The sequence below is a fragment of the Sorex fumeus genome, unplaced genomic scaffold, assembly GCF_029834395.1.
Source record: "Sorex fumeus unplaced genomic scaffold, SorFum_2.1 ptg000002l, whole genome shotgun sequence".
Classification (NCBI taxonomy): domain Eukaryota; kingdom Metazoa; phylum Chordata; class Mammalia; order Eulipotyphla; family Soricidae; genus Sorex; species Sorex fumeus.
Window position 1 is genome coordinate 59,364,218 of NW_026606059.1, and position 18,690 is coordinate 59,382,907.

Consider the following 18,690-nt stretch of genomic DNA (forward strand, 5'->3'; position numbering starts at 1 on the left):
CATATAAGGCTGACCTACCATATGTCCTTTTGAATATATTTTCTTCTCCTTTACACCTCCATCCTTAAATTGCTCCCTCTTTTTTTATTCCATTTAAAAATAATAGTATAAATATTTCTAGTTTCTGCATTTTTCCCCAGGAAATTTGGGGAAGTAAGTTTCAGCATGGTTAGGCAGATGGGTATGTAAATGTGACAGGACACTGAGGGCAGGAAATAGATTTGAGTATGTCAACTCTCCCACCTGGAAGTTATTACAGAGAATATTGTCCTCTGAGGCAAAGAGCAGTCTGTGAATGGAGAAGGGGGTGGAAGGGAAAAGTTTGCACAAAGAAAATACTAGTACCTAGTAGGACATTTCAAGAAACTTTCTTCTTCGTTCTTCCAAAAAGCAATCCAAAGACAGCTATGTGAAAATATAGGGGATAGTGATGGTCTTGTGTTGTCGTGGCCAACTCCTTTTGGATTTTTCCTTTTATAGTTGGAGAAAGATGCCAAGTGTATTTCCCAAATGCCAGAAGAAGCAATTTGCACAATGCCCTATGTTATAATTATTCATTCTATGCCATGAGTAGTGAGAAGAAAATAGCTTAGAAGTTAGTGTCAGACTGTAGGAGGATAATACATCTTCTGAGCTCTCTTCCTATTTTGGAGATATTGAAAGAATACTACAATTCACTAGAAATATGCTACTGCAATTCTCCTATTGCAACATGACCACATTTATGACCTAAGCTAAGACTTACGATAGACAAAGCCACAACAGACTTTCTGTACCAGCCTCCTTTTGAGCCTTCCCTTGTAATCATTCCCTAGCAATGTTGTTTTGAATGTGGCCTATTACAAATACCTACAGTAACAGGAAATATACTATAAGCTGAAGCACCTAGTATTCTTTCCACCTAGTATTCCTTTTTTAAACACCTACTATTTTTTAGCGTTGAAAATTCTCATTAAGCTCGGCAAAATTCTCTTAGACAACTGCTCAGAAATCTTCATTCCTTTTTTCTTTACTCAGTAGCCCATATTTGGGAATAGGGAATATGGAAGATCTGATATGATGTGTGTTTTTATCAGTGTTAATTCACCTCTAAACAAAAATAAAAGTGAGAACAATATTTAATTTTTACTGGGTCTTATTTAATAAGGTTTCATTTCACAAATCTCAGTACTAAATTTATTTATTAGTAAAAAGTTTTTTTAAAGAACTTTAAAAATTCTAAGGTTTTGGAGGTTTCTTGATTTCTGAATCTCAGATAAATGCGTTCTCGCTTAAAGTGACTAACGAACATTTCTCTTTTATAATGTGTCACACAGGGGTAGGGCATTTGCCTTGCACGTGGCCGACCTGGGTTCGATTTCTCTGTCCCTCTCATAGTGCCCGGTAAGCTACCAAGAGTATTCTGCCCACAAGGCAGAGCCTGGCAAGCTTCCCATGGCATATTTGATATGCCAAAACAGTAAAACAAGTCTCACAATGGAGATATTACTGGTGCCCGCTTGAGCAAATCTATGAAGGGAGGAGAGTGCTACAATGCTACAATGCTACAATGTGTCTCCTCCCACCCCCCACCCTCATACTCATCTACCTTTTCAGTAGACACTTCAGTGAGCAATTGAAGCATTAAAAAATTGTTCTCAAGACAATATATTACTTCCTCAATTGTTATGCAAATAAATAAGCAGATATTTTTATTCTTATCTGAACCTTAACCTTTTGCTTAAATACAAGATATATTTGGCCATGTATTTTTATTTTTTCCATGGTAAAATTTCAAGAGTGTATTTGTTAAGTAATATTACGGTAATATTAGTCACTGACTGACTAGTCAAACAATCTAAAACAATTTTCAGTGATAATTTCACAATGCCCCAGTGACTAGATATTATGACTAAATATTACATAAATTAAAAATTCGCTTTCACTGAAAATACTTTTCTGGAAATTTGTGTCTAATTCTTTATGTTCCAATTAAAAACTCAGTAAGTTTTAAAAAACAGCTTCTACAATAAAACTTTCAAACAATAAAAGTAACTTAAAGCCACTGTAATGTTTCTATCTGAAATCTGAAATACTTCTCCTCCTCCTCCTCCTCCTCCCTCTCCTCCTCCTCCTCTTCCTCCTCCTCCTCCTTCTTCTTCTTCCTCCTCCTCCTCCTCCTCTTCTTCCTCCTTCTCCTCCTCCTTCTCTTCCTCCTCCTCTTCTACTTTTTCTTCTTTTTCTTCTTCTTCCTTCTCTTAACATGCTCTTTATCCTTTGGTGAAGTTTATTAATAAGGCATAATTTTAATCAGCCTTTGATTAACAAGTGATATTTAAATAAAAGCAAGATGATATGTCAAACATGCAAGTAGGTAAGAACTGTATTCAAGAGACCATAAAAATACTGACCTGAAAAATAGGAAATAGGTAAAGATTTATTTAGGAAAGTATTTCACACTAGTGCTAATAAGAACTTAGTATAAAGAAATAAGAATCTCAGCTAGAGGGACTGCTATTTTTTTTTTTGTTCTCTGTCACAGATTTCTGAGAAGTAATGGAACCTGATAAAATAATCAAGCCAGTGGTATAGACTGACAGAGACAGGGTGATTAGCTATATTCATGGGAACACCCTGATTGTTTGGGAGTAGGACTTTAAAAATAAGTATGTTATTTAAAAAAAATAGAAAGAAATATGCTGATGTGGGGAAAACCAAAAAAGAAAGAATGGGTCACATTTTGTGACTATTTAATTTTCAATCTTTTTTGGGGTGGGGGCACACCTACTTGTACTGGAGGGTTACTTTTTGCTCAAAGCTGGAGCTGGTGATCACTCATGGTAGTGTCCTGGGGAGCTTGCTGTACCGGGGATCAAAATTGTGTCTCTTTCATGAAAAATATATGTTTCAGCTTTTTGAGTTATCTGCCTAGTCCAGCATAAGCAATAATTACTTATTCTATCAGAGTTTACTCCTCTATTATAGTGGATAATACTTTTCAGAACAAGATTTAGTCATAAGAAGTTCATAAGCATAATTTCCTCAGATAAGCAGAAAAAACGGGTTGGTCTACTTGACTTTACAATAGGTATAATCTTGTTAACATAAAAATGATAATTCTAGATAGATGATTATGGCTTTATTGTTTTCTTTGGTTATCCCCATGGAGGTATAAATACAGGATAGTTGAAAGATGAAACAGAATGCAAATACTAATTCAGATTCCCTACAAGAATTTGCTAGAACTTTCTCATATTAGATTTATATTTAACATTTTCTTTTTAACCCCCCTCCCAAATTTACCAGATTTCAGTTATTTAAATTCCTCCATTATTTGGTACCTATCATTTGAACTTTATCAACATGAAGTACATAAGACTACCATATGATCAAACAATTTCATTCCTAAGCATCTCTCTGAAGAATGTAAAGCTCTTATTTTAAAATATATATGTATGTCATGTCAGTTCTTCAGGTAGTATTATTGACTGGATGATTCCTCTGTCTCTCTCAGAGAGCCCAGCAAGGTACCAAGAGTATCCCGCCTGCACGGCAGAGTCTGGCAAGCTCCCCTTGGCATACTCCTGTCACTGTCACTGTCCTCCTGTTGTTCATCGATTTGCTCGAGCGGGTCCAGTAACGTCTCCATTGGAGACTTTTGTTGTTACTGTGTTTGGCATATCAAATACATCACGGATAGCTTGCTAGGCTCTGCCGTGCGGGCGAGATACTCTTGGTAGCTTGCCGGGCTCTCCAAGAGGGGCGGAGGAATCGAACTCGGGTCGGCCATGTTGGCTGTGTGCAAGGCAAATACCCTACCACTGTGCTATCGCTCCAGCCTCTAGGCATACTCAATATGTCAAAAACAGTAACAAGAAGTCTCACAATGGAGACATTACGGTGCCTGCTCAAGCAAATCAATGAACAACGAAGGGCAGTGCTACAGTGCAGTGCTACTTCTCGGTTATTTAAAAAAAGGATGAAATACTCCCATTTAGAATGACATGATTGAGACTCGAAGGCATTATGTTAAGTGAAAATTAGAAGGAGAAAGATAACTATATGATTTCACTCACCTAGGGATTTTTTAAGTCAAAGAAATAGGCAAAAATCAAAACAAATTCATCCTTTTATTGTGAAAAAAAGGAAGTTTTCCGAAGGGGCAGAGTCATGTGAGCATAGAGAGTAAGGGACCATGGTAGAGATTTATTGGTACTTTTGTGGGGGGAGTAACTTGGTAATAATTGGAGGGTATAAAATTTTTATTCCTAAAGCACATTCAGTGTTGTAAACAAATATTACTTTAATTATAGCACAGCGGGTAGGGCGTTCGCCTTACAAGTGGCCAACATGGCCGACCCGAGTTCGATTCCTCCGCCCCTCTCGGAGAGCCCGGCAAGCTACCGAGAGTATTCGATATGCCAGACACAGTAACAACAAAGTCTCCAATGGAGACGTTACTGGGCCCGCTCGAGCAAATCGACGATCAACGGGAGGGCCTTTACCTTTACCTTTACCTTTAAAAATGTTTATCATATTTTGGATAAAAAGGGGAACTTCAGAAAACATTGCTGTGTAAATAACTAAGGTAAGAAATATGAAACTGAAAAGACTGTCAAACTGAGAAAATCTTAAGTATCTCTGGATAGTGGTTTACAATATTATCTTTCCCTAAGGACCTAAGAAATGGAAAATATATTAGTTTTTCTATGAGTAGCTTTTGGCACAGCACCATCAATGCACTTCGTTAAAAATATATTGATGCCTTAAACCCACAGACTGGAATATGTAAGACATATGTTGAGAGTTTAAATGGGTCTTATGTGGGAGGAGCTCCTCTGAGTTCCCATGAAAAAGATACTTACAGAACAGACTTTATACTTTCAGTGGATTTTAAAATCCAGTGAAAGAACAGATCAATTGCCACGATGTGGAGCTGTGTTTGCAAATCTCTGTCCTTTTCTCCTGCACACCTTCCCCTAGAAATGGAGAAAATCGTCCCATTTATCACTTGGAGCTATGTAGTCATAATTTCTGTATCCAGTGCAATTTTGAGTTAGAACTTTGGGTCTGTGCCATAATCACAATGAGTATGGTTTGGGGAGAGATTGGGTGGGGAAACAATAATTATCAAGTAGTTTTTAACTCAGAAACCATGAGTTAGATGTTATTACACAATCGCTTCATTTTATCAACAAGGAGAAAGGTCACAGAAAATTTTGTCAAAACTCTTCCAGCTAATAAATAAATGAATTCAACTCTGAAGTAGGCAGACAGAGCTCCATGTAGCAAAAACTACTGGCTCCTAATCATATCCCTTATGCCATTGAGCAAGTCAGCCATTGCCCTAGATAAGAACTTTCATTTCAGGGGCTGGAGTGACAGTACAGCAGGTAATTTACCTTGTAGGCAGCCGACCCAGGTTCGATCCCCAGTGTCCCATATGATCCCCTTAGCACCACCAGGAGTAATTCCTGAGTGCAAAGCTAGGAGTAACCCCTGTGCATCGCTGAGTGTGACCCAAAAAGAAAAAGAAAAAAAAAAGAATTTTCATCTCAGGCATAAACATATGTACACACACACACACACACACACACACACACATACACACACACCAGACAGCTAATATTAGATGAATGAAGGCAATGTATAAATACTTTGACTCAGTATTCTCTTGGTGGGAAAATTCTGGAGCCCATATATTATTAGTTCTCAGAGATCTCCAGAGGACTAAAACTTCTGCTACTTAGAGTGGTAACTGGCTTCATAATGCACACTTTATTTATTATTTTCCTCATCTCACTTCCCCACCCTTCTGTGAGTATTTTTGTAACTACCTCCCACATAAATCTCTTGACTCATGGCAATTTTCCAAGGAAGCCCAAACTAGGAAAGAGTCCAAAGGCAAACATATTCTCAAGGCTTATGGAAGATAACCTGCTGGACAGGCTTATACCTCTGCCTTTCAGCACCCTTTCATTTCCTCCACTTTCTGAATTACTCTATCTCCATCCTTCTGTAACCATGTCTCTTCCAAGTCCCCCCCCTTTTTTTATTTCCCTCCTGAACTAACAAACCTTGATTTTTCTCAAGGAGGTTAGGGGATATTTCAATGCCTTAAAGCAAATCTACCTCAGACATACATGATTTATAGTATTACACTCTTGAAATACTTTCCCCACAACCAAACAACCTGTTCTTTATCCAAATGGATATCCAATGGGTACTGGATCTGAGATTTAAAGTTCAATAGAAGTGAAAACTTTTGGGTCTGATGATAAATAATTGCCAAGGAAACTGCTTGAAAAAGCTAAATGATACATTACCAAGAAATTAACATTAATAAGGCAAGGAGTTGCAAAGAGAAGACAGTCTATTTGCAGCAGAACTATTTTATAGTCTTTAATTTTGAAATAGTTTTAGATTTATTTTAGATATCAAAGGAGTTTCAAAGAACATGCAGAATTCTTGTACAACCTTCTCCCAGCTTCCCTCCATGTCAATATCTTATATTAGCACGGTGCCTATATTTTTGTTTTGGAACCTATGGTACTCAGGAATTATTCTTGACAGTGCTCAGGGGTCACTCTTAGAAAGCTCAGAGGACCATAATAGGTGCTGGGGACCAAACCAGGGTTGGCCTCATGCAAGGCAGACACTCTGTCATACTATGTCTCCAATCCTACAGTGAACTATTAAAATTAATAAGTTAATGATAGTCACAATAGGGTTAACTATACTAGACTCCAGATTGCACAGTTTTTTTTCTATAAAATATACTTTTTATGTTCAAAGATGCTATCTATGAGGCTACATTGCATTTAACCTGCCTATTTCATTAGTCTCCATGAAGATAAGACAATTGCTGCATCTTTTTGAAAGACTCTTCCACTTTGAATTACTGTAGCATCATCCTCCTCTGTATATCTGTAAGCTCTTTTCTGTGCTCTCCTCCCCAGCCAGTTTATCGTCTTTTCTTCCTAATCAGATTAGGAATGGGAGTGACTTGAGAGCACTGTGATGGGTGTAACCCGATAAACCTAAGCTCCCTGTGTCAAGGGAGAAAGGACAAACCAATGTTATCCTACACTCTGTCATAGGCATGGATAGGCACACTAAGCAGAAAATGAAATTATCTCTTCTACTTCTCATCTTTATGATCTAGCATTAGGCTTCCCAAACCCAAGTACTGCCTCAGGGGCTCAGACAACCCCTGGCCAATTGACCTTATGGTTTGGTGCTCAGTCCCTGCAGAATTTAGGAATATGTGTGTCACCCTAGTGGTGCTGGGGTGGCCCACCAAGGCAACATCCAGTTGTGTTCCAAAGTTAAACCTGGCAGTTATCTGGTTACCATATGTCTTGTAGGGAATTTAGCCAGACTTGCTGCATGCAAGGCATGCATCACATCCCCTATGCCATATCTCCAAGCCCTATGCCAGTTTTGCATGATCTTTAATAGACTTGTGCCATTGGTTGCATATCACCATTCTCATTCATGCTTAAGTTGTTATTAAGCTTAGCCCAGAGTCGTTTCTCTCGAAGTAGATAAAAAACAAGGAATTGCTACACCCTGCCTGGAGTGCTAGACTATAACTATGTCCTAGTGGCACTTTTCCAAGATGACCATAGGCAGCCAAACCACGGCCATACATGTGGCTTTGTACCAGGGGAGGATATAAATCATGCTTCACACCTGGACATGTCTGTTTATAAGAAGTCATTTGCAAAGCACTCTGCTTACTCTTGCATTCTGTAGTTAATAACTCTTTCCTTCATGGTACAACTTTCCCCTAAAACCAAGACTTTAGAGGGTTACCAGCTTTATTTATGAACATAGCTCAGGGACTGATCCAAAGGACAAATGCTGAAAAAGCTATTAGCACAACACTAAATGAACTTAAAGACCTCTACCTCCATGCTAAACAACCACTTGTGAGAAACTACAGGGAATCTGCAGAACTAGAAGGCAGGCAATAACTCAGCATGGGGTAGAGATGATATCACAGCTTTGTGCTTGGGATTTCTTCTTCCCACTTTTCATTCTGTTCTCCATAACTTGTGATGGATATGTAACCAGATGTTGGTAGAAAAACAAGAGACTTGGGTGGAGGCAGAGAGATACGTCTGTGTTAGAGAACAATGGTTATAAATAGAAAAGACCCTCTACTGAGCGTTAGTCCTAAGAACAAAATAAACTAAATCCCTTCATTGAGAGAAGAATGAAGTCCTAAGGGACTCTTATCTATGCAAAGGCAACCATTTAACTGGAGCAGAGTAAGCTAGAAATATGAACTTCTTCTAAAGGGAAAAAAGTATTTCTATATAGGAAGAGTATTACTATCCATTCAAAAGATGAAGTCTTCTTAAATTCAGTCAAATGAGAGCTAAGATGGAACTCAGCATAAATTAGCAGATAGTTATAGTAAAAGGGTGAGTAAAAAGGCTCAAGTATTGTTCCCCAGCTTATACCAGGAGTTAATAAAGCCACATCCTATAAATCAAAACAGTGTTTTCATCATGAAAATGTTGTCTCTCCAATGTGTCATTTTTTATGGTAGTTTCAATGAGATAAACAAAAATGATGAGTTCAATGCAAACAGCAACTATGTTTATTTGGGTAATTGATGTATCTCTAACATGGAATGTCCTTATCATCTTTCTTAACTTTCTGTAAAACTGTCAAAACACCAATTCTGCATAGTTTGTGTGCCTGTTTTACTCACTGTCTAACACACATTGTATGTCTTGATTCTATAGATTATATTTGGTTATACTCTTCACTGGATTTCTAACTCATGTGTTTTATCTGGTAGATTAACATTGAGTAGGGTACTGAAAACAAACAAAATTCCCAAGCTTTTAATTTCCAGAGAGAAGACCTATATTTTAAATATAGCCTTGACAGTAATTATAAAGCCCTTGGCTAATCAATGAGCATCTCAATGTTCAGTTTCCTCAACTGTAATCATAATAGCATAAGACATTTAGCTAATACTTTTCACAAATTTTCATGGGCCAACTTTCATGCTATGAAATGCTAGAGACAGCATTTCAGAAGAAGGAATCTGCCCTTAGTCTGGCCTGAAGTAAGAGCATGGATGCACAGATCTTGATGAACTGAGAGCTGTCCATTCTGTGTTTCTGCAGTAAAATGAGAGATCATGCAGGGAAAAGGTTCCAGAGAGCTGAGCCAGAATAGGGATCTGCAGAATATTGTAGATAGAAAGGACTATATCATAAATAGTGTAGGAAATCTGGTTTCCTTTTTTGTGCTTGTTTTCCTGATTAACCTGGCAAGTCATTGGAGGATTTTAGATGAATCTGCTAAAACTTTGTAACAAACTCAGTATACAGAGAGATCTGACAGTATATCTCGTTTTCTACATTTGGAGTAAAGGATAACAAACCTTACCGAAATACCTATTTCAGTGGTTTATTGTAGGCTATCACTGTTTTGTTCTTCCGGCATAGCCTCAGGTAGTTTAGGTTTATTGGGTGGCTCCCATCACAGTGCTCTCATTCCTCTGTGTTTATTTGTAACTTCTTTCTTTGTGCTCTGTTAACTAGTAAATATTGTTTTTCTCCTCTCCCTAAGTCCTTTGCATAGTTTATTCAGAGCTTTTCATAGGGACACAAGAAGACAGTATATGCTATGCTTTTGTAACATGACTCTCAGTGTTATTTTTGTCCTGGGCATCTGTTCCCTCGACCTAAGCCTCAGCTTCCCTTACTTCCTAGCACCTTCAAAGACAGGGTCCCAACATGGAAAGGGATGGAACCAGGGCAAGCAGTAAGCTATGTGCTGTACTGGTATCGAGATGGCCAAATTGCCATAATGCTTAATTATAAGTTAAGATCTTGATCATGGACAAATGCTGTCATGATCCAAAAAGTAATAATTAGACTCGGACCCTGCTAGGGTACACTTAACTTAATCACTTAATCACTTAATCCCCGTTATTCATCGATTTACTCGAGCGGGTGCCAATAACGTCTCCATTCATTCCGGTTGTGTGCTAGCGTAGCCCAATGGTATCTGTTCGTTCTAGGAACATGCAGAGCCTCAAACCAATCATTCAGGGTCTTGACGAAGAAGTTTGACCATCTTATAGGTGGGCGTCCACGTGATCTTTTGATGTCCCGTGGAATCCAATCAGTAATGGCTCTAGTGGAAGATGCTCGACTCCAATTCGAGTAGGCTTGGAGGTCTCGGCCCCGGAACCCGCGTGGCTTTGTCCCTCTGCCAGTACCTTCAGGTGTGCGGAGAGTGGTCTCAGCATGGTGGTGGCTGGTCCTGGAGGTCTCCGGCTGCCGTAGCCCTGGCCGGGGCGGGGAGGAAAGCTCAACCCGCTCCCCTCCAAGGGACTCCAGGAAGGAACACCCAGGCGCGGGGGCAGAGACTGCACTGCTCTCGTCCGGGATCTGGATTTTATAGTCTCTGAGTCTTGGCCGCTGATGGGATTACACGGCGCCAGGGGGCCAGGTGGTGGGTGTGACCCCCGCCTACTGGAATTTGGAGGATCTGGGTGGAAGATGCTCGACTCTCCGCACACCTGAAGGTACTGGCAGAGGGACAAAGCCACGCGGGTTCCGGGGCCGAGACCTCCCAGCCTACTCGAATTGGAGTCGAGCATCTTCCACCCAGATCCTCCAAATTCCAGTAGGCGGGGGTCACACCCACCACCTGGCCCCCTGGCGCCGTGTAATCCCATCAGCGGCCAAGACTCAGAGACTATAAAATCCAGATTCCGGAACCGCGCGGCCGCATTTGCGGCCGCGCGACATCTTATCAGAACTTTTCTTTATGACATCTTATTATCTGATTCCTACTTTGGACAAACTTGCAGGCTATCGAATGTAGCCTGCCCATAGGGCAGAGTCTGGCAAACTCCCTGTGGCCTACCAAATATGCCAAATACCAGTAACAATGATGGGTCTCATTCTCCTAAAGAGCCGTGAATATAATCTCAGGGCTAGGATGAAAGAGACGTTACTGGGGCCTTCTCGAGGCAATCGACGATTAACAGGATGATGAAATGAAAAAATGAAATGGCTCTAGTACAGTGGTTGTCTGTAAACCTCATTACGTGTCCAGCCCATCTGATTTTTGATGTCTTGGCAAATGAGACAGTGTCCCTGATTCTTGAGCATTGACGAAGATCAGAACTCCGGATTCTATTTCTCATTTGAGTGAATCGTGATATTCCAAGCATAGCTCTTTTGATTCCTCTTTGAGAGACCCGAATAGCGTTCTCATCCTGTTTTCGTAGGGTCCAGGTCTCTGAGGTATATGTTAATGCAGGAAGAACAGTGGAATCAAAGAGATGTGCTCGTAGCTGGAGGTTCTTTGTCCTTTTAGTTATTTCTTCAACGTTCTTGAAGGCATTCCAAGCCGCTCTCTTCCTCCTGCGCAACTCAGGTGACAGGTCATTCATCATGTTGATTTCTCAACCTAGGTATATATAACTGTTGCATTCGGAGATGGTGGTTCTGTTGAGAGTGAATGGAGCGTCAGGAACAAGGCTGTTTCTCATAAACATTGTCTTCGTAAGATTCAGCTGTAGTCCGACCTTTCCACATTCACGGTTAAAGTCGTTCAGCATTTGTGCCGCTTGGCTGATGTTTGATGTTATTAGAACGATGTCATCAGCAAAGCGGAGGTGGTGTAGTTGCCGACCATCTATCTTCACTCCCATGCTTTCCCATTCCAGTCGTCGCATGATGTTCTCGAGGGTGGCACTGAAGAGTTTTGGTGAAACGGTATCACCCTGCCGAACCCCTCTCTTGATATGGATGATTACTTCTTTGTAGAATGGTGAGATTTTGGTAGTGAATCCGTAATAGAGTTCACGAAGGATCCTGATGTATTGAGTTTGTATGCCCTGATTGGCTAGGGTTTCCATGACCGCTTCCGTCTCAACAGAATCAAAGGCCTTCTTTAGATCAATGAACGTTAGACAGAGAGGCATCTTGAACTCCCGAGAAACCTCAATGAGTTTAGTAATCGTGTGGATATTGTCGATGGTACTGAATCCTTTTCGGAATCCGGCTTGTTCACATGGTTGTCCTTCATCTAGTGTTCTGCTAATCCTATTCAGGATGACTCGAGTGAACAGTTTGTAGACGACAGACAATAGGCAGATTGGGCGATAGTTGCCAATGTCGTGGATGTCTCCCTTCTTGTATAGTAGTACAATATAACCTCCTAGGGTTAGGAATGATTAATCTGGCCTGAGCTTTGTAGTCTGAATCTGTAGAAAGATGTTCCCAGATGTTCCCTACAAACCTCAGTGTATCTCTTACTGTGTCCATACAAAAATAACTAGTATTAAGATGTTGATAGAGTTATTGAACTGAGGAAAGGAGAAAAACACCTTAGGAGGCATTTTACCCTTGGGCAGTCAGGAAGGACTTTGGAATACCCCAGGTGGTGTTTCCTTTGAACCTGGTTGGGCCCTCAGGAAGGACTTTCTTATGCTTTCTTACGTTGATTTTGTTAGGGGCGGGGTAGTGGGCAAACTGAGAGTGGGAGTTGAAGAGAGGTAATGAACTGGGAGAGTTGGTGAGTGAGAGAGAGAGCAGGCAGGGCAGCAAGATGGACCGTGCAAAATGGACCATGCAAGATGGACCGCACAAGGTGGACTGCGGGGAGACTAGCAAGGGGGACAGAAAGAGAAGAATGTAGAAGAATACAGGAGCAAGCACGTGGAGAGAGAGCCCAAGCTGTGAGATGGAGCGTGGAGAGATGAGCAGGAGACGCAGAAGGAGACTAGAATGAGGAGCAGTGTGAGACTAGAATGGGGGACTCAGAGAGACTGGGGCAGGCGCATGGGGAGAATGGAATAAATGGCATCTGATCAATCAACCGGCTTGACTGTCGTTTCATCCACCATTTGCCCAGCTGTGCCAGCCCTGGGTCCACCCCGAATGTGGATGGCTAGGGGAAGAGTCCCTGGCTGCCCCCAGAGGTTTTATGCAGTATATGACACCATAGAGGCTTCGGGTACTCAGTTAAACACATGCATATACAGCAGAGCCTCAGGTAAGATTGTTTCACTCAATGTCATTTTATCTGCTTCTATTTCAAGTCTCAGTTAAGCAACAATTAGCTGTAGCAGTTATGATTATCACTGGATATCTAGTTTCCATCCTCCAGCATAGAACTGACAATTTTTACTCATCTGTCCACTGTCTTTCTCTTCTGGAAAATATTACATGCTATGTTTCAGAGTTTGTATTTGTCATTTTGTTTTGTTATTAATTTTTGTTTCATCACCCACATAAAATAAATCACACTAGAGTTGCCTTTCTTCATTTGATTTACTTCACTTAGCTTAATGGACTCAAGGACCTTTCATGTTGTAGTAAATGGCAATTTGGCTTTTTGAATCTAAGAAATTTTTCATCAGGTGTACATACCACACCCCTTTTCCCATCCACACATATAGGGATTGGATGCGAATATAATGCTAGAAGATCCACAGATATTCCTAGTGATGCTCAATCAGGTGTGACTATTTGGTGTTTAGGCCTGATGGTGCATTGTTGAAGCCTCATGGTGCTGGGGCCCAGTGGTACCCAGGAAACTTCAGAGCCACACACTGCTGCGTTGTTAAGAGAGCATGTTCAAGGACTGAACTCAAGCTACGTATATGCTCTGTCATTCGCGTATCTCTCTGGGTTCCACTTATTGATGGGCATTTAGGTTGCTTCTAACTCTTTACTATTGTGAACAATGCTGCAATGAACATAAGGGTTCTTATATAATTTTAAATTAGTATTTTTGTATTCTTTGGACAAATACACAGAAATAGAAGAGCTGGATCATATGATATTTCTACTATTCATCCTTCTGGTGAATCTCTATGTATTTTTTTCTATAGTGGTTGTTCAGTAGGTTTATTTCTATATTGACATGTTTGTTTTTCTTTCAGTAACATGCTACCTTTATTACTATAGCTTTGTAGTATAGTTGGAAGTTGAACAGCTTAATACCCCCACTTTTATGTTTATCAGGATTGCTATGTCTATTGAGAGCTTTTTGCGCTGTGCTTATATTCTATTTATGTAAAGGGTTTCTTTGGAATTCTAATTGCAATTACACTAAGTCCATGCATGTTTCAGGTTGTATAACCATTTTAATAATGCTAATTCTTCCGATCCTTTTCTTGTGATAATTTTTTATTTCCTTTAGTTGGTTTTTAATTGCTGCCAGCAACATTTTTGTATTTATCAATGTACAATATGTCAAGAAGTCCTCACCTCTTGGTTAAATTTACTTTTAGGCATTTTATTTTTTAATACAACTGTAAATGGTATTTTCTTAATTCCTCTTTCTACTGGTTTATTTTTTGGTATAGAATAGCATCATATTTTTATATTGATGTTGCATCCTGCCACTTTATTATATTCATTTGTTATTTCTAATAGTTTTTCTAGTGAAATCTTTTGTATATTATTTTCATTATCATAATATTTGCAAATAATGACTTTACTTCTTCCTTTTTTAATTAGTATATTAAAAATATTTAGTTTATTTATTCTTGATTAGTCATTCTGTCTAAGACTTTTAATACTTTACTCACTGCTAGTGAGAGAGGACATCCTTGATTCCTGAATTAGAGGAAATGTTTTTACCTTTTTACTTATATATAATGATAGTTGTGGATTTTTCATATGTGATCTTTATTATGTATTTTCTTTCTATGATAATTCTATTGAGTTTTTAAAGAAATATAATTTGTAGGTATTATGTTAAGAAATGTTGAAATGTGTCTATGTTTTTCGGAGATATTGGTCTATAGTTTTTCTTTTTTGTGATATTGTCTGACTTTAATATCAAAAGAATGTTGATTTTATTAAGATGTACTAGAAAGCACTAATTCCCCTTCAATATTTTCAAATAATTTGAGAGGAATGAAATTGGTACTTCTTTATAATTTTACCAGTATTTTCTATGTAGTCATGTTGTTAGACTTCTATGGAAAGGAGACTTTTTGACATTTTTTGGTCTCTGAATGACCTCACTTGTGATTTTTCTATTCCTAATTTTATTTATCTTTATTCAGTATTGGAAAATGATGAGTCTAATAATTTGTTCATTTCTTCTAGACAGACATCTTACTCCTTTATGAAAAGTATATGAAAAATACATGAAAGTTCTATAGAGGAGTGAAGCCAGGCAACTAGTGTTTTCACTTTTCGGTTTTTCGGCCATACATGGTGGTGGTCAGGACTTACTCCTGGTCTGTGTTCAGGGATCACTCCTGGTGGGGTTTGGAGGATCATATGTGAAGCTGGGACTATACCCAAGTCAGAGTGCAATGCAAGCTCTTTTTCCACTGTACTGTCTCTCTGGCTTCAGGCAACAAAGAACTCCAGAGAAGTTCTCAATAAAAGAAATTTATTTAGTCAGTGGGTATTGATAAATAAGTCCATTATTTTTAGTGATTTGAAAAGATATGATCACTGCTACATTTAATACGATAGCCAGGATATTGAAACAATCCAAATGCTTAATGACAGATGGATTGCTAAAGAAGCTATGGCATACAGACACAATGGAATACTTTGCTGGCACAAGAAAAAAATAAAAACCATGATGTTTATTTGCTCGAGTGGGCCCAGTAACGTCTCCATTGGAGACTTTGTTGTTACTGTGTTTGGCATATTGAATACGTCACGGGGGGCTTGCCAGGCTCTGCCATGCAGGCGAGATACACTCGGTAGCTTGCCGGGCTCTCCGAGAGGGGCAGAGGAATCGAACTCGGGTCGGCCATGCTGACTGTGTGCAAGGCAAACGCCCTACCACTGTGCTATCACTCCAGCCCATAGCAACTTAAAAGCAATTTGAGGATACCATGGTGAATTAAAATAAGCCAAAGAGAGGACAGCTACCAGAATATCTCACTTAGTTGTGGCATATAGGAAAACAAACCAATAGTATATAAAATAAAAAATTTATAATAAGCTATGGGCACTGAATTACAGACCCAAGAACAATAGATTGACTGAGTGTAAGAGGAGCAGGGGTGTAGAGCATGCGGACGATGACTTGAAACAAAAAAAAAATCACAAGGGTACTTCGGAGGGTCTTGTGTATTTTGCTGGTTGAAGAGATAAGGTAACTATATATATATATATATATATATATATATATATATCAAAACCAATATTGTAAACAACAATAGTGAGGAGAGTGAGGAATTAATATTGAACTAGAGGTTACATAAGAACAGCAGTGGAGGTTCATGGGCACTTTGGTGGTGATAAGGCACAATAACTTTGTATATCAATACTGAAAATTGAACACTATTATGAGAAAATTACCTAAACTATAACAAAATTTATTTTATTTTATTTTTAAATTTTTATTAGTGAAACACTATGAGGTACAGTTGTAGACTTATACATTTTTGTTCTTGGGTTTCAGTTATACAATGATCGAGTACCCATCCTTCCACCAGTGCCCATTCTCCACCACTAATAATCCCAGTATCCCTCCCACCACCCCCATTGGCCCCCATCCCACCCTGCCTCTGTGGCAGGGCAATCCCTTTTGTTCTCTCTCTCTTTTTGGGTGTTGTGGTTTACAATAGATTTATTTGCTGTAGATTTGTAGTTCTGCCTAACACACTCTGCCTGGAATAACTTTCTGCTCTACGTATAGAGTTGGACTTTTCCATAACATCCTTCTCTTTCTCATATCCTTGCTACTCTGACCCCATATTTTATTCTGATGTATTTTACAAACTCATTTTAATGTGACAGCTCTTGTTTAACCTGTGTTTCTCTTGTAGATCAACTTCAGTCTTAATTTATAAAGCCCATTGTGCCTCCTTCTGCAATGCCCTCTAACCCTTCATCTGCGGGGTCGTGATTTCTCTCTGGGACATTTCTCTTCTTGCCAAAGCGCTTCCTCTAGTGTTTCTTGCTGCGCATGTCTGCTGTAATTCATTCTTTTATTATTTTTTAAAAATTTATTATTTTTGCTTTTTGGGGTCACACCAGGCGATGCTCAGGGGTTACTCCTGGATTTACACTCAGGAATCACTCCAGGCGATGTTCAGGGTACCATATGGGATGCTGGGAACCCAACCCAGGTCGGCTGCATGCAAGGCAAACGCCCTATCCACTGTGCTATCGCTCCAGCCCCTATGATTCATTCTTATGTCTCAAAGTCTTTCAATCTGCTGCTCTACAAGGGCCTCTGGATGAATTAGAATTCTAGGTTTACGTGTTTTTCGATGTTGCTTTGCCGTGAGCTGACTTGGATTTTTGTTCTGAGGAGAAATGTGTGACTGTTTTACTCTATCCTACTACCTTGTGATTTAAAAAAAAAAAAATGGGGCGGACCCCCCCCTCCCCCCCCGGGCTGAGCACCACTGGGTGTGGGCCCCAAACATTTGGATTGCCATCTGACGTCATAAGATTCTCTTTATATATTTCTTGTATGAACCCACCTTCACACAGAAGGTAAAGGTAAAGGCCCTCCCATTGTTCGTCGATTTGTTCGAGCAGGCCCAGTAACGTCTCCACTGGAGACTTTGTTGTTACTGTGTTTGGCATATCGAATACGTCACGGGGAGCTTGCCAGAATATTGGGGTTTATGCTTTTCATCAAATTTGAACAAGTTGTCAATAATTTCAGCACCTTTTAGTCCTTTTCTTTCTCTGATTTGATTTTTGGGGATTCCTTATGATGTGGGCAGGGAGACAGGGAAGGGCCCCTGGCAATGGAACTCCTGGGAAGTGATAAAATCTCAGCTCTGAGGCTGCCAAAAACCTTCTGAACACAGGGACTAAGGGCTGGTAAGACTTTCCCTGTTGCCAGCAGACCCAGAGGAGGCTGGACCCCCTCTGAGAAGCTGCACTGGGAACAAAGGCCAGGAAAGGAGCTTCCAAGAGGGCCACAACCACTACCCACTCTCCAGCCACTCCCCAGGGCCCAAGCAACCTCGCAGCAATGGACTCTCATGTCGGCCGACACCTCGCACGTGGCAGCTTGGAGAAAGCCTCTAAAAGCTACCTTGAACCGAGCAAGCACGTGCAGCTCGAGCCCATGTGCTGTTGGTGTCCACGTGACTGAGCACATGTGCGCCCCGCCCTCTCTCCACCTTTGGAGAAGCCCTGCTCTCTCATGAGTGAGCACATTACTCTGTCTCCCTTTGCTCTCCTGATTCTCTTCCTCAAAACCTCCAAATAAAATAATTTTACTTGACTGCGGGGCTGGAGCACTAGCACAGTGGGTAGGGTGTTTGCCTTGCACATGGCCGACCTGGCCAACCTGGGTTCGATTCCTCTGCCCCTCTTGGAAGGCCGGGCATGCTACTGAGGGTATCTAGCCCGCATGGCAAAGCCTGGCAAGCTCCTCGTGACATATTCCATATGCCAAACACAGAAACAACAAGTCTCACGATGGAGACGTTACTGGGCCCGCTCAAGCAAACTGATGAACAATGGGAGGACAGTGCTACAGTTGTTTGCAATAGAGGTATGGAGTGGCAATTATGTTTGGTCTATAGTCTACTTTCAGCATGCGGCTCTCATTCTGGGCGGATCCTCACAAAACCCTTTACTTGGTGTTCCCATCTCTATCTGAGCTGCCTTTCCCCCCAGAATGTGAGGCTGGCTTCCAAGTCATGGAGCGAACCTCCTGGTACTTATCTCAACTATTCTTGGGTGTTAATCTCCTATTCTGCTATTTCAT